Source organism: Periplaneta americana, chromosome 5 (genome assembly GCF_040183065.1).
Source record: "Periplaneta americana isolate PAMFEO1 chromosome 5, P.americana_PAMFEO1_priV1, whole genome shotgun sequence".
Taxonomy (NCBI): domain Eukaryota; kingdom Metazoa; phylum Arthropoda; class Insecta; order Blattodea; family Blattidae; genus Periplaneta; species Periplaneta americana.
Window position 1 is genome coordinate 69,321,604 of NC_091121.1, and position 18,295 is coordinate 69,339,898.

The following is an 18,295-nucleotide window of genomic DNA, read 5'->3' on the forward strand; positions in this document are numbered from 1 at the left end:
CCGCTATTTTGATTGTACCGTTTCCATTATACCACACAGATCTCGCCTTGCAATTCGTAATTACCCTTTCCAAAGTCAATGTTACAGTTTCGATCCTAGGTTTTTTGTGTGTTTTAAAAACTCCGGAACCCTTGTGATCATTAAAGAGGTGTGTTTCATTTGGCTTCACAGATTCCAATTCTGTACTTATATGAGGTGTATTACTTTTAAAAACTTTTGAATTCTTCAGAGAGTCCCCGACAACATTGTATTTCATATCATACTGAAGACCTGATCCCACCGGTATCTCGTATGCCAACAGAATATACTTGTAACCAAAGCCCCAGATACCTATAGTTCCACTCATGTTTTTCCACACCAATCCAACACTCATGTTTGCGATTACTCCAGTGTCCACGTCTATTCTTGTTTGACCTCTCAAAGGCATGTCGCCAGACCAAAGCAAACCATAGCACCTACCAAAATTCATGAACGAAACCTTTTTCCTGTCCTTTGTTTCTTCTAACTTTCGACGTCCATTCTTGATTTCTAGTGATGAATTAAACGCGTAAGTAAGACAGGCGGCGCATATCAAACACAAAAGTGAAAATAAATTCTTGAAGTCCATGACTGCAACTCTCTGACTCAGCTGTTGAACTGTTTCTGATATGCATTCGACAGCGGTCACTGAAATACCAAAGTGATCTCTCTGCTGAATATGATAAATACGCAATTGTTCGTAATTTCATTGCCAAACATTAAAAATATATCTGTAATGTGACTGTTGCGTTCTTTCAAATGTCACTTATCCGTTATAACCTCATTCATTTCACTTTAATCACATCAGTTACAGAACAATACCGCTAAAGGAATTTATATTATCACAAATAACAAGTTTCACCATGAACTCATGGATAATAATGGAATAAAATTTTGTTAAAACGGTGTAGTAAATGTACATTACAGTATTTCATATAAAAAGTCTTTGTGATAAAATAAAGGAGGTGAAAATTAAATATTTTCGCGTAGGCTAATACTGCACAATCAAACTCTACCTACATAAACTTAACATTTCTGCCGATAAATGAAAAGAGAACATGTAAGTAGGTATAATCTATGAAACAATATAAAAGTAAGTTTTAAGTAGATCTTTAAAGAATAAATTATTTTCACTGTGCCTTAATTTTTTAATAACCTCCAGTCTTATAAATTTGGGCTATTAGAAAATTTTGTCTTGCTTTACCACCCACCTTATGTAAGTCTTCAAAATGTATATAGAGTGAACAGTAAGTAACGCCGTTAATTTCAGGGGGGGTATTCTTTGAGATATTTCAAACAAAAACGTTTAGTAAAATTTTGCTCGTTTTTGTTTCCTTTCCGAAATATAAATAAAAAATATTTTGTACGAAAAACTTCATAGGGTCTTCTAGGAAAGCCATTGACTTAAATCACAATATGCTCAGTCAATTTAACCCTTAAATTCGCAAAGTATCCTATAGAATACAACAGGTTAATAGGCTATATGCTGTAATAATTAGTAGAACAATAGAAAAAAATTGGTAGGAAAATTAAAATTTCATAATACTATAATATTGTACAACATATAAAATATGGACATTGCGATAGCTGTTTTCTTTACAGTCCGACGCGGTTTAATAAACTAGTGTGAGAAATGAAGTTTTGCCAATTTAAGGGTTAAGAGAGCGGTGTATTATGATAATAAATTATTGAAAGAATTTTAGCTATGTTCTTCAAATGTGCAGAAATTCGATCTGAACAAATGTAACTTTTTAAAACCCCTTTCCAGAACGAAAAAACATTTGTTCGGATCAAATTTCTGCACATTGAAAGGACAAAACTACAATTCTTTCAATCATGTATGATCGATATTATGCGAATGTTATTCATCCAGGAGAAATGTACGGGTACATGATATGGCAGAAATAATTAATTGGAATATGATAGATGAAGACTGCAATAATTGAAGTTTCAGTGTAAAGAAAGAAATAACATAATGTGATATAATTTAATATCAACAAATTTAATTATAATCACTTTGTTAACAAAAACTCAATAAACATATTTTAATATGATCTCAATTGAAATAATTTTCACGAACACCATTCTTATAGCAATGAATCAAAAACCAAGTCTATGCCCAAATATCTTCTAACTTTAAGTAAATGAAAACTTGAAAACTGTGGTGAATATAAAACAACAATATAGTCACTCGAGAAGGCGGATGTTAAAAATTCCACATGATTTATACTTTACTACGGATGTTTTGAATCTCTCTTGCGCTTCGGAAACCTTCTGTGCTTTTCATCGCCAGCTATTATATTTGGATTATTAACTGAAAATAAAAATCCATGAACGCCTAAAGTTCCCTTACTTTCTGTAACCACAAGTGTATATTCATAATGTCCGCTCACACCAGGAGGAACATCAAATTCAAATATAACATAATCAAAATCAATTCCTCCCGTTATCGTCACTTCACCGGTACCGTTATCCCAGTTCACTGCTCCCATTATATCAAATATAATTCCGTCAACAGAAACATTATGGAAAACTTTCTGGAACTCAGTGCTTACGTCAATTGACCCAGTTACATTAAACAACGTATTTCTTGGAACTTTATCAAGCAGTACATCTTCATTCACTCTCATAAAATCGTCGTTTACCGTTTCACCATCATTTTTCTCACATTCAGATGCTTTACATGTAATAGAAAATTCACCAGCTACTCCTCCTGGGATATGAAACAGGAACTCGACGTAATTAAAACCAATTCCTCCTCCAGTTTCCTCTATCTCGACGACACCGTTTTCCCACACGAAGTCTTTCTCAACACAAGCAATCACGCCTGTCTTCAGTATTACAGTCACTACTTCTTCCCGTAATTCATTCACTGGGAGAAAAACACCAGCTGCGCTCTCCAAATAGCCTTCCTCTAAATCATCTTTCAAATTGTCTGAGGATGAGCGAAGTTTTCTAGAAGTTAAATAATCTTCATCGACACTTTTAAAACGGCTCCATGTGATGTCTGCAGGGGATATTTTAGCGTAAGTAACATAGATTTCTTGAAGAATCAGTAATAGTAACAAAACAAACAACTTCGTTCCGAACATTGTTGGTTCTTGGAAGAAGAAATCCTAACTGGGAAACAATAGCTGATAAAAGTGAGCAAATACAGCACATCGATATAAGAAATTTCGTTATCTGGTCAAGGTGAAGTGACACGTATCTATTTCTCCAGATATGTTTGTGATAGGGCTAATCAGTAATCGAATATTTTGCACACCTACCAAACAAGTGATATGATATTGTTTCTTTTGTATGTTAATGATATTTCTGAAATGTTTTCTGCAAGGATGTATCAAGTTGTTTGCTGCTGATACTGATCTTTTTACAGCCTAATGTAAATACTTTATCTGATTCAATTAAGAATTTTGGTCAAGATATTGAGAAACTTCAACTGTGAATGTGTGCAAATAAGAGTTAAAGTGTAATCCCTTGAATTCTTCGGTACAATTCCGAAACGTTGCAGAAATTCAATTTCATCATACAACTAGTGAGATAACTGAAATATTCTACTGACATTTAACAAATATATTTAAGTAATTAGAATTCTGAAGTATTTCCTAAACCTCAAGAATGCAGACTAATTTAAAATATTGGTGCTCAAAATAACTGTAGAGGCTTTAAGGATGACCTCTCAAAGAAGACATCACCTTTCTCAGTAAAATTCCATCAGCTACCTTCTCATAGCGGAGCTGTGACACAGTTGAACCTTGGTAAGAAACTCGTCTTGGAGTAAGATAACTCCGAAATAAAAATATGGCACTGGTGATCGATCAACTTGAAACTTCTCTTATTCATAAGCCCCAAATATGGAAGAACAAAACATGTGATTTAATGGGAGACTGTACTTCCATATCTTACAATGTTAAATTCCTCAATTTTGGGAGCATTTTTCTCAGAAGTTATAAAAGATACAAATGTAGGAAAATAAAATAGGGCATATGTAACGTACCTTTATGTATATAATCGGCTAAATAAATTTAAAATTCCACTAAGCGGTTAGCAAATTTTTTTTCATTGCTAACATGTTTTACATTGAGAATTACTACAAATTATTTTTTATTTTTGCTGAAGATGAAATAATCTTAATTATTTCAATCTACTGTATAAAATGCCATCACATTCATATTATATATTAATTTCAGTCTTGTAACGTATATTACTATTCTGAGAAAAGTGCACCAATGTCAAAAAATAAGAAAGTGTAGAAAAATGGTGTCAAAGTTTCCATATCTTGCAATGTTAAATTCTTCAATTTTGGGAGCACTTTTCTCGTAAGTGATAAAAGATACAAATGTAGAAAAATTAGGTCATATTTAATATACCTTTACGTATAGACTCGGCTAAATAAATTTAAAATTCCATTAAGCGGTTGACAAAAAACTCATTGATAACATTTTTTGCATTACGAATTACTACAATATTTTTGCTGAAGATAGGGCTAAAAGTAGACAATTAGAAGAAATAAAATCATATTACCATTTTACACATATTAAACTACCGAAATACGATTAAAAAACCCAAATTTCATTTTTTTGGTCAAAATTCGGTGTACAGGCTTCTCTTAAGGTGTCATAATAGACAGAACTCTATCCCATTATCTCCTGACATAGTTTCCTCATAAGTGGTGCGTTATTGGTATCCCTTGTGAGGTTCAGACTCATCTTCGAACAGTTGACTAAACAATAATAGACAGAAATACTTCAATCACGTTTTCACGGCAACGTTCCTAGAAAATGATTTGGGTTTAGCATTTTCCAACAGTGAAGAATAAACTCAAATTCTATCTCGTTTTCTTCACACAATCAAATGGAGTGACTGTCAATACATATCAATAATTGCAACTCTCATCTAAACCAAAAAACAATATTACAGAGAGCCACGCGTTTAGCGTTATCAGAACAAGATTTGTTTTCGTAAACATAATCATTCGCAGTTATGATTAATGAAGAAAGTAAAATATGTCAAGGATATTTCTTCACTATTTTATCTGCTATAGATATTCACCTGCTAAAGGTATCGTTATATGACAGGGATATCCAAACACGACACAATTCACTCTATTTAATGTAAATCTAAAACTCGGTCATGTCTTAACGTACCTGTAGGCCTACTCAAAAGCAAGGGAGACTCGGCTAATTCCGCAATATTAAGAAGTAAATCTGTCATATTTTTATCAAAATATTTATTGAAAAATGTTATCAAGGTATGCAGGCATGGACGAAACCTTTCATTACCAAACGAGATAAAGAGATTTATTAAAATGCAAATATATTTAGTTGTACATACTGTCCGTTACTCAGGAGAAGACGAGCGGAAAGAATGTGACCTTCTTGACTATCGCTGCTGATTATTATAAACATCGCTCAGATAAGCATCCCAGTAGCCAGGTTATTACTCGTGAAGGAAACATGAGTAAAATGCGTATGGAAATTAAAGCTAAGTTGAACAGAAGGAGACCTAATGTTTCCGCTTACTGCAGTACAAAAATTGCACATGTTGTCGTACGTTATCTGTTCACATCCCTTCCTCCTCAGTCCGCTCTCGTCTTCTCTTGAGTCACCGACAGTACATTACAGTTGAAAAAGAACTCGGGTAATTCCGCAACAGTGCGGATAAATCCGCAATAAGACTTGGCTAATTCCGCAGTAGTAAATAATTATGTAATACATTATGAAAGTAACATAAAAGGAACAATTTATATGTAACAATGCTCACTTTCTTCACAGCCGTGTAGCAAAACACGAAGAACAACCAACTTTCTATGTTTCACTGTATTGCCGACAGAGGTGTCGACCAATATCCTTGATTTTTTTCTATAGTACTGCAGAGGACATGCCTTCTGTTGAGAGCCTCTCAAAACTTAAGTTCACGCTATTGTAAAGCCGCAGTAAAATCATATATGCACTACTGCGGAATTAGCCGAGTTTCCCCTACCTGAATATTTTACTTATGTTATTTCTCACATAGCTACTATATTTTATATCAAGTCTCACCTACCTAACAGATTTTGATTTTAAAAAATCTTTGAAAATGTTTATAATATTTTTAAGAGGGCCAAAACTGTTACAGATATCTTCTCCAGTCCTTCGCTGTTTTGTAGCCAATATACTGTTCTAATGCTTCCTGTTAAATTGTTGTACATTTTCTTAACCAGGTTTTAAACGTTTAACTTTATGTAAATTAAAAAATCTCCGAACAGTTATAAACATTTTTAATAAACTGATACGTGTTTCAAAAACACACCTACAGGAGGTACTAGACAACTGACTAACTTGTAGTTTGGAGTAAAAGTTTCTCTACTGAATATGAGACACTGTTTCAGTTCTATTCGCAACGATGGTCTTCAGAATCCTATCCTTATCCTATTACAAAAATGTTACGGACATTCATTCATTCGATATGGAACCTGCACATCTTGTAACTCAGGATGAAAAGTCTCTTTACGAAACGCCTGTGAAGTCGGTGGTATTATTTATTCATTTAAATTTTATTTATTCATTTATTTATTCATTCATTTATTCATTTACTCATTTATTTATTTATTTATTTACTCATTCATTCATTCGATTTATTTCTACTGGCAGAGTTAAGGCCATAAAGCCTTCTCTTCCACTCAACCAGTATAAGAACAACAGCAAATATAAAATGGCAGAAATACAGGAATAATAATAATAATAATAATAATAATAATAACAATAATAATAATAATAATAATAATAATAATAATAATAATAAAATGAAAACAAGTTTTTTAGTTGGTCATTTAACGACGCTGTATCAACTACTAGGTTATTTAGCGTCGATGAGGTTGGTGATAGCGAGATATTTGGCGATATGAGGCCGAGGATTCGCCATAGATTACCTTGCATTCACATTACGGTTTAGGAAAACCTCGGAGAAAACCCAACCATGTAATCAGCCCAAACGGGGATCGAACCCGCGCCCGAACGTAACTTCAGACCGGCAGGCAAGCTTCTTAACCGACTGAGCTACGCCGGTGGCTGAAAACAAGTTTAGTTACATGTAATTCTAAGAATCAGATAATTACAGTAATGTGAATCGAAGTACTGTAATAGTTGTCAAAATAATAATAAAGATTTATATATTGAAAATAAAAAAATCATATATTACGAACAAATTATATTTTAAGAAAGCTCACAGCCTAAGCAGTCTAGCTAACAACCGGGTTTTGAAATTAGTAAATGTCTTACAGCCCTTAAAGCGTTGGTTTTTCTGAACAGACGCATGCGAGGTCTGCGTACATCGCAGTTATAGAAACCCTCACTATCTCTCGTGTAGTCCGGATTTGTGCGAGGAGGGCCTCGCACCTCGCAACCCTCATGCGTCGGTTCAGAAAAACCAAGGCTTTAAGTATGAAGTAGGAAGTTCCAATGACGAGAAACTGAAACAGTGAATGATGAAGAGTAACGGGAAGTGTTATGATGAGGTATACTCAATGTACCGGTGATCTGAGATCGAGTATTTAGGTTATGGTTGGAACATAAATACAACAAGACGAGACGACAGATAACTTGGGGTTGAGGTGCGTAGAATTTGAAATAGAAGAGAAGGACATTTTAAAGTTCTGCGATCGTTGAGCCGGAGCCAAGACAAAGATTCGAAAAATGGTGAAATATGATCTATAATGGAAGATGGAAAAATAACATTAGTGTAGCATTTCCAAACATATATTTATTTTTATTTCAATTAAAATATTTACACTTTCCTTGATTATGTATGTTATTTAAACATAATTCATGTTAAAATATTTTGTATTGCTTCAAAACTGGACAAATTCTCAAGTGCTGTATAAAAACAAAAATATTTTTAGAAATAAAACCACAATTATTTAGGAAAATAAAAGTAATGTAATGTTTACATTTTAGTTATATTTATACCTATTCGATATTTAAATGTTACTAGATTATCACTTTACAATTAGGCTATTCACACAAAGAGAATGAAATATATAATTTTTGTATTTCCTAAAAAGTTGTGCGTTTATGATGCAATTGATTTTGCAAACAAAAGATTCATAAAAGTGAGAGTTCATGAGATCTTCAGTCATGTTGTTTGGGCTATTCAGGCATAAAGCCACAACAGGTAACCATTCAGGTCTCTGTTGATAATGAAACCTGTAATTAGTTCCAAAACATTGGAGATAATAAATCAAGAGAAAGTTAATGATCCCAAATTATTTTTCACAGCTTAAATACAATGAAAGTCTAAAATCTTACATTAAAATTTGTACTTCATTCAGAATCTACAGTAGAAAGACAATTTTGCATGACGATCACAGCTCCTCCTACACTTAAAGTTACATAGTAATAAGAATGCTAATAACAAGTAAAGATTGACTAAATATAAAAACTGAGTTTTGTGTAATTATGAACAAATGACACTAAAATAACAGGAATAGGCTTAAACGTAAACATTACGAACAAAGCAATCTTAATCAAAATGTAAGTTACAATAAGTCGTTCTTGCTCTCCGAACTGTTTTGCCTTAGGAAAAATGAAGTGAAATTTAAACAGGTCTATATTCTGAAGCCACGTCCAATTAATTCTCTCTTCCATGCCGTAAGTAATTGAATAACAGCTTATATTGATAGGGTCGGCATTTATATATCAAGAATTATATGGCTGTCACGAAGCGTTGCTTACACACATACACCACTAGATTATCAAATTACCTCCTTCTGAAACTAACTTTAGTCATTAATATAATAAAGTATAGTCATAATGTTGTCAGAAATCCAATGGAATCCGTGGTTCTTCATCCCAAAATCTATCGGTGAACAATAAACGAGGTTATGAGAGGAACCAAAAGATGGAAGAGAAATAGCTTCCTCTGTGTTCTTCAGTTTTCCGATTTTGGGGCAGTAGCACAAATTTCACTTCTGGCAGTAGGTCAAGATTAGGGCCCTTCAGATCGTTGTAAATTTCGTATATCACAGCATCACCTTCAGGATTTATTAGGTCAAATAGATCTGAACCATTCTGCAAAGTAAAATCAAGAGACACGCAATCAATATGAGCCACAATATCCTCTTCTACATTAATAACTGAATGACAAGAAATTGGAGGCCTCTTGTAAATACAGGTCACTTCCACTTTTCCTCCTCTTTTTTTCCTCCCTGTTTTCTCTTTTCTAATATTTAGTAGAAGAGAGGAAATACAACTTACTGAGACAATTATTATTATTATTATTATTATTATTATTATTACTACTACTACTACTACTACTACTACTACTACTACTACTACTAAACTGAATAATATGAAACACGCGGCAGTAGAGGTTCAGTTCAAAAGTATCTAAATGTATACATAATAAGAAACAGAACCATAGGCTATATTTTTCCGTGTTCAAGGTTCACGTCTACTGTTCTCCAACCAGGAGATTAACCGTGAAAGTAATGTGCTTACTATTTCGTCATCTATTGGAACGAAGTAGATAGATAATATTACCGTTATAACATCAGTTTAAAAAACATGCGCTCTCCTGCATATGTTATTTCCTGTATGGAGGGATTAAAAGATCAGGAGATTAACCGTGATCTAATTTTGTAACTAGGGTAGTTAAGTTGGAATCTCCTGGTAGAGGGGCAGAGAAGGCCTGACGGCCTTATCTCTACCAGGTTAAATAAATAAACAAATACTAAATACTAAATAAATATGTGTGTATGAGTGTTATCGTTTATGCTTTGAAAGTTAGGAAATGGAGATATGTTTACCCACGTGTTTTACCTTATGACATCAACATGCATTCATAGCATTGCCCCGCTGCGTCTCATTCCCCTGAGACTTTCTCCTGGTTGGAGTACAGTATATAGAGTTTTAAATTGACGGTAAAGACTACAACTCGGTTAACGACAACACACATGCAACCTTGTCCTCGAAGTGTCAAATTGTTTACTGAGCTCGGCCTAGGTTACCAGATTTTGTGTGAAGTATGGATAAAACTTCAAAATCTCTTAAAATTTCACTGATGAAATTTCCAACTTCTTTCCTGTGTTAATATATAGGATTTACCTTACTTGACTAGTTTCGAAGTCTTGTGCTTCATTGTCCAAAGCCTAGTCAATGAAGCACAAGACTTCGAAAGTAATCAAGCAAGATAAATCCTGTATATTAACACAGTAAAGTTGGAAATTTAATCAGTGATATATAAGTGTTACAAGGTATATAGAAAAATTAAGATTAAGATTTTCTTCCCGATTCCCTCCGAAGCAGTAATTGTAAATATACCGATTCCCTCCGCGCCAAAAAGGAGCTGCTGGAATTAAATACTCGATTCCCTCCCGTAAAGTCTGGCTGGCTGAGTGGGGGTGTGGTTGTCATAGTCTATCTGTATTTGGTTACGTATCGTTGCTGACATGCATGCTCTAAGTACACTAGTGTCCACGTACGCAATCCATGTGTTAGTGAATCTAACAACATAGTAATGTTTTCATGTAATATTAACTAAGAAAAATGTAGAAAATAGTGATTCATAACAGTGTTCTCGACTACTTCCAACAATATTTGCACTTTCTTTATACACATAAATAGTGAAAGTTTCCATGCAAAATTTAACATCTGCTTTTACAAGTCACAATCCAATATTTTTGTATGTTTTAGACGTTTCATGCAAAGTACAGACAGATAACAAAATTAAAATAAATTCTGTCGTTATCCACCCAGATATAACTACAAAGGCTTATAAAACGAAAAATGAACTATTTTGAACAATTAGATAACGGACAGATCAATTTTTCGCAATATTGCAATGCCATGTTCTACAAAGCTCTTCCCAATGTTTTTACGTAGAAAATAAAACACACCAAAGGTATGGACCGGTTATTTCAGTTAATCAATCAATCAATCAATCAATCAATCGACTTGATCAATTAACACGATTTTTAAACACACCAAGTGTATGGATTGGTAATTTCAGTTTTTATTCTTGACAGTTCCAAGTTTGTGTAAAATGTGACGGAAAATTGCGTGTCCGATTAAAGCATGGAGGGAATCGGACTACACTGAATTGAAACAACAAAAAATTGGGAGGGAAGAGGGCTGTACCCTTTTTGGGGAGGGGATCGGAACCTCATTTTTTTGGGAGGGAATCGGCGTTCTCCGAATTTCCTTTGCAATGGCGCAAACAGGGAATGTGTATAACATAACTTGGCGATATATTTTTTATTTCGGATATTTTTCATTCGAAAATCCAATAATTTAGCTAATATGTACGCACATATACTATGAACGACCGAGCACAGTGATATAGTGGCTAGTACGTACGCCTTGTATTCAGGAGTATAAATAAAAGTGTGATACGTGTACACAGTCCGCTGAACGGTAATGTCGCCACTGTCGTATCCAAGACATTGTAGGCTATTATGGAACGCGGGACATTTAGAGAATCAAAGCATTCGTGGAGGGGGATGACGCATTCTGCCGGTCAATTTACAACGGACAGATAATAGATGATATTTTTAATTTACATCTTGCATTGCTACAAACTTTAAGGCTTGGTTTTTAAGAATCGACGTATGCGAGGTGCGAGACGCGAAGTCGGCGCTACATACCATCTTCTTAATGATGCTATGAGGCTTATGGTTTCTCACGCTGGACTTCGTGTGGATCAGTTGCTGGGCGCATGTTGTGTACAATGGATCTCGCCCCGTGTTTGCTACTTTTGGAAGAAGAAGCTAATGATGGAAGGGATCCTGCGATTTTTGTTTTTTGTGGAGAAGACAGTGATATCTTCAGTACACTGTCTGTCAACACTCCATGTATATAATTGCTTTATTGTCTTACTTTGTTATTAATTCTTATTACACATTCTTTCCTTGAACCCACAAATAAACTTATATCATTAAAGTTTTATCCATATAAAATACTACAAAGCATTCCCACACAGTTCATTTTCAGTGTTGTCATGTGTAGGGATTTATTTCTCTGTGCTAAGATTTTTCAGGCAAAAATGGACCTAGGGATTTTTAAAATAATTGAAAAAATGTAGGGATTTTCAGTTTTTTTTTTTTTTGTCTGCTTATTTACTCTTAAAACGGAGCAAGGAGCCTAACACAGGCCTACTGAGAAACTCGTGATCTGAATAGCTCATTCATTCATACTATTCAGCCCAAGGTCAGATCTTTCACTGCAAACCCAGCATTCTCCAGTCTTTTCTATTTTTCTGCCTTCCTCTTTGTCTCCTCATATGATCCATATAAAAGCTAATGTTCTATAATTCTGTGGGCACAATTGCCTTCATTTTTACGCTCAAGAATGATGAAATAAGCAATCGTGGATCACCAGCCTTTTAGGACTCTCTCTCTCTCTCTCTCTCTCTCTCTCTCTCTCTCTGCCACTCATGATCATAACATACCTATAAAATCACACAAGAGTTTCTCTGCTTCTGTATTCACAATGAGCTACAGGCTACAGTCATTTTGTATAATTTCAGAATTTATTTGTGATTTAAATTTGTTAATTAGGTGATCAAGTGAAATGCTTGAGTTTAGAACAGTCTCATTTATGCCTAGCATATTTGAGGGGTACAGCATGGTCAATCGGTCAAACTAATAATTCCCTGTTCCAGAGGAAATCTTTTAAGCGATTCATTGAAAGCATCCTGATAAAAATATAAGCATCGAAGTTTGAAGACTTTAGTATTCTTTGGCACACGTGACCACATCATATAGCAAAAATTGCCAAAATTTCATGGATACCGGTACTAAATCATGTGACCGTTAAGTTTTGATTTGACAAATGTAGAGATTTTTTTTTTTTTTACTAATTTTGGGGATTTTTTGAACATCTATAAAGATTTTCGTCTGAAAAAACTTGGTAACTGTTCACTTTTTAACCGCTAGATGGCAGCCTGTGAAAAAACAGACAAATCGGTTCGAGGCCTCCCTGCGAAAATGCGCAAACCGCGCACCTCAGAGCTTTAGAAACCACTCACTATAGCTCGTGCAGTCCGGATTTGTGCGAAGTGCACGCGTCGAGTCTTAAAAACCAAGCTTTTGTCTATTTGGTCACTTAAATCACATTTTATGCCTAACAAAGAGTGGGACATTTAGTGCTTGGGGAAATTCTATATGACAATGGAATGGATGTCTGTCGGAATCATGTTAATTCCTATCATGGAGAAAAAGAATAATTTTATTCCGAAAAAAAGCTCAACTGCGACCTTGTACGCCCTAAGTGTCGCTATGGATTTTCCAAATGAAAAATCCCAGACTTGACCGAGACTCGAACCTGGATTGCCTGTTTAACAGGCTGGTAGTCTGAACTAAGCAAAGGTAAAAATAAGTAAATAAATGAAAAATATAGATAGAATACAAATTGTAAAATTTAAATCACTAATGATATTAAATGTATGAAAGTGAAATAATGAACACAATGCATTAGAGATGGAAAAATTGTATTTTAACAAAATTTATAGTAAAATCATTTTCTATCAATATAAATTTAATTCTGCAAAAATAACAGTGAACAATAAATTACACTGGTCAACATGATTTTGTTAAATGTACAATTTCTGCTATTTCTTATGTAATTTCATCTGCTGATTCCAAGAATGAAATCAGAATTTTTCTATCAGCTACCATTCTTTTTTTGTAAATTTTAGAAAAAAATATTTATTTTTATTCCTATACACAGTTCTTAACATGCTAATGGAAAGAAAATATATTTCAAATATTTCATTTTACTGCTGTAACAATTGACATATAACTTTAGATCACTGTTGCCTGTGAAATCAGAATTCATAAAAATGAATTTTATTCTTCGTAAGACTGTGAGAGTTAGTATTAATTATCAATTGAATTGGAACTTACAATCATGAAACAAGTTTCATAACCCATGTTTTCTTTGTCCTAATTTTAAGTGTGGTAAAAGTATCTTATGAAGTAAAACATGCCTTATCTCGAAATACTGTGTAAACCACAAACAATTTAATTAACTTTGAAAGCACACAGTTGAATTTTACTATTTAAAAGAGCTTACGAGTGTTCTTTTGATTGCAAAATAAAAGAGAACAGGAACTGTCCTCCTTAAATCTGTTGTGCTCCATGTAATTCTATTAGCCTAACTGGTTGGCTAAAAGGACCCCGTCATATGCCTTTTCCAGTTCCAATGATATGCCGGGAACTTAAGGATCATTCAACAAACTGTTAGGCCTACTTTCTAAGAACCACAGATCAGAAAATTACAGAGAACTTGTCAGCGAGCTGATTCAGAACTATAACGTGATGGAGTGTCATGTATCTCTCAAAATAACTTCTTGGATTCTCATCTATTTTTTTTTCTCAAAACCTTCCGGTAGTGAGTGATGGACATGGAGAGCGTTTTCATCAGAAATTTTCTGAAATGAAAAGGCGCTACCAGGAAAAATGGAGCCCAAATGTTCTGTCAGATTACTGCTTGACACTCAAAAGATATGTTTCTCAAGCGAAGTATAGCCTAAAATCTATTTCACACACATTTTAGGTAAATATGATTTTAGGTAAAATGTGACAAGGTATCAACACTAGAAGAGTCTGAAGTACATTTCATATAATTACTCAAAAATCCTGGGTGATAGAAAATTTTTGAAAACAGATCTGAAATCGGCACGAAAAATGTTATAAGAATCACCCATTCTCTATCTTTAAAAAAATGTTTAATAGTGTTGACCAGTGTCATTATCTCACGTTCTTAAAAACAACTTTATCTCAACGACATAACTTGATAAGATAAACGCTATAACAAGATGAAAGAACAGAAGAAATTGAAGAAATATGTAGGAAGAGACTGAATAATTTGCATTAACGACGGACGTTGATAACCAAATATAAAACATTTATCATAGGTCTATTCAAATATAGTCTATGCCAAACATATTCTACGAAATCACAAAAATCTGAATGGAAAGGATAATACATCAGTTTTAATAGCACATGTAAAACTATTTTAGCTTCACACACAATTACAATAATATTTCAAATATCAATGAAACATAAAAAAATGAATAATATTTAAATAAATACACGTTTGACATAACTTACACAAAAAAGTAGAAAAAACATTAAAAAATTAAAACAAATAAGAAAACATGAGTGAAATATAAAGTGCTTCAAAAATCACGAAAGATATAGAAATAATAAAGGCTTGTTCATAAAAGAGTAGAATGTAGGCTACCAATTTCCGAGAATACGCTACATTGTTCAGTGGCTGATATTCTGTCGCCTCGCTAATTGATTTGCACTGCAAGTTCCATATTCTGAATTTTGTCTCATTTCCTGGACTTCTTATAAAATCATCGTAGCGTGCACTACGTTTTCTGCGACAAACCATGTTTATCTGTCAATGAACCGGTCTTTACAATTTTTATTTACAATCTCTATTACATGCACAAGGTTAATTTGCATTTGAAGAGGCAAGCATTATCTTCTGGTATGAATTTGCAGTTTGAGACTCGTATTCGGGAGGTCTCGGGTTCAAATCCCATGTGCGGCCAATCTGATTGTGGTTTTTCATGGTTTCCATCAGTCACAAAGGCAAATGCCGAATTGCAAATTTACATATCATGATCCATCGGTTTAATCAACAATATCATAAATATTGATGACATGCCATCTATAACACACGGTAATAGAAAAAGTAACTCAACAATAGTAAAAACGACGTACTAGTACATCCAAAGATCCTACATATGCAATAGCTCTACAACCATAGACCTTAAAGGATGTATACCTAAATAAACAACAAAAATTTTAATGACTGAGAGAAATTTCTGTGAAAATAAGTGCCATTCTTTTATGTACAAAACTCTATTATTTTTCTATGAACTTACTTTTTAACAAAATGGTGACTTGATTAATCCTATAGATTATATTATATTATATTATATTATATTATATTATATTATATTATATTATATTATATTATATTATATTATATTATATTCAAATAAAATAAAATAAATGTAATACAATTATGATACCACCACCCTAATAACAGCAAAAGCAGGACACCATTATCTGGTTAAAGTGATCTAAGGAAAATAAAACACGAGTGTACTGTACAGCTAAAACTAAATATGTACTCATAAGTAAAATTTAGCCAAATACATAAATCATGAATACCATTTCCTAATTAAATACACTGACGCCATCTACAGTGAGGTAACAATATTATCCAATTGCAATACACTATCACTAGAAATGAGATAAAATATCGCTGGAACTAACCTCTTGAAAACTACAGTTGTATTGGTAGGTTCCGTAAACGTATGCCGGTATATTAAACTCTATTAATATGTAATTGTAGCCCACTCCTCCATTTGAGATCGCTGCTGTTCCTGTACCATTCTGCCATTCCACATCACCGTGTACGTCTGTTATTAGGAATCCCATGAAAGTGACGTTCAGCGTTTCAGTCCTTGATTCGTTTCGTGGAATAAGTGTTCCATGTATTATTAAGTTAATTAATTTCAAGTCTACGTCTTTCTTCGAAGACTCTTCGCACGTTGTAGAATTTTTACACTTCGAAATCAAAGTTGAATTTGTGGGATATGATTTCACAGTTAAAATGTAGAGACAAGACAGCAGAAATACGATAAGAAATACTTTGATCGTCATTATAGCTTCGTGTTTCAACACTCGACTGTGTTTCGACTTGTAGACCTATCGAATAATCTATCGACATGTTACGTATCTCAATAATGCTTGGAGTGATGAGAGTATGATAAGATAACAGCATAAATTTTCTCCGGTTTCATTGGATCGTCACCACTTCTGATAGCCTATTTCAAGTGTTCACATCTGGATGTAGCCTACTGATAGCGATTATTGTATGAATTCTGTGTACATGATACTATGAGAGATCAAAATATCAATACGACTTTTTGTGTTTAATTTAATATAATTTTCTAGGAATTAAATAGTCTGAAAAAGGATTGATCATGAAAATATAACGGTTTAAAAATAAATTTAAAGTAACTTGTTTATTGAAATATATATTTTTATGCAGAAAGATACAATATATATATATATATATATATATATATATATATATATATATATATATATTAGCTTAAGTGAATTTCTAAATCACTATTTGAAAACTATAATCATGTCACACCCATTCAGATTTTGCAAATATTACTCCATTATGTATGTATGTATGTATGTATGTATGTATGTATGTATGTATGTATGTATGTATGTATGTATGTATGTATGTATGCGGTGGCAGTGGTAACTAATTACACTCAATAGTGACAATTAATAATAAACAGAATTAATAAAAAATACAATTAATAATACTAATAATTAATAATAATAATAATAATAATAATAATAATAATAATAATAATAATAATAGGGAGCGTCCTAAATTAAATGAAGCACGATCACTTAAAATAACATTTAAAGTAAATTATTTAATTTGTATCTTAACCCTAAGTTCGAACTGAAACCCACGATTCGAACTGAAGCCCACCTTATCTTAGAATCGGAATGTTTTGCCTCATTCTTGTAACTGTCAACGGCTAACTCGAATGTCGTATTCAGAAATGAAATAGAAGAGTAGTTCGGATGGCGCAATGAAGCGACTGTACATGTAAACGAAACAAATCACTATCGTCTTCAAATAACGATAATTATTATTAGAACAGTGGCGCTTCGAACGCGCGTTATTGGCGTTGCTTAATACACTAAATTTTTGTAGAGAATTTTTTAGTCTTCCAGTGAATATATTCGTAGAAGGAGATATACTATTGGCAACTTTGCTCAGACGGAGAAAGAATAGACGTAAAAATAGAAGAAGAGTCTGGGTTCATCCATTAGTTTTGGAAAGACCTAATCGAGGACTATTCCATACCTTGTTTGATGGTTTACTTCAGGACGATAAAACGTATTAATTTAAAATTACGCAAATGAGGGACAATATGGCATAAAACATATTTTTGTTTAATATTTAAGAATTCAAAATTATATATAATAGGCAGCAAACATGAAACCATTCATAGCACGTAATTCAACCAACAGGCTGTCTGTAGTGTAATGGTAAAGTCAATGGCCTTGGTGTAGTTGAACCCAGGTTCCAATCTGAGATTAACTATTTTTTTTTAATCTCTTAGTTAATTTATTTACATTATTTTAGATGCGTTATTTTATTTTAACGCGAAATAAAGGAGATTTTACTACATAAATAATATATCTGTAATTCGCACTAGTCCAGCGCACTATTGT

At 33.3% G+C, this 18,295-nt stretch overlaps 1 protein-coding gene and 1 long non-coding RNA gene across 3 annotated transcripts in view; both read right to left on the reverse strand.

The window, feature by feature from the left end:
* The window catches only part of LOC138699819 (protein Wnt-5b-like), a 2,020,855-nt gene that overhangs the window by 430,619 nt on the left and 1,571,941 nt on the right, over positions 1–18,295 (reverse strand). The window lies entirely within an intron of this gene.
* Positions 1,992–16,754, reverse strand: LOC138699817 (uncharacterized). The gene is made up of 2 exons (XR_011332082.1): positions 16,292–16,754; positions 1,992–9,065 (listed from the first exon to the last, which is right to left on the reverse strand). It is a non-coding gene; the product is annotated as an uncharacterized lncRNA (long non-coding RNA).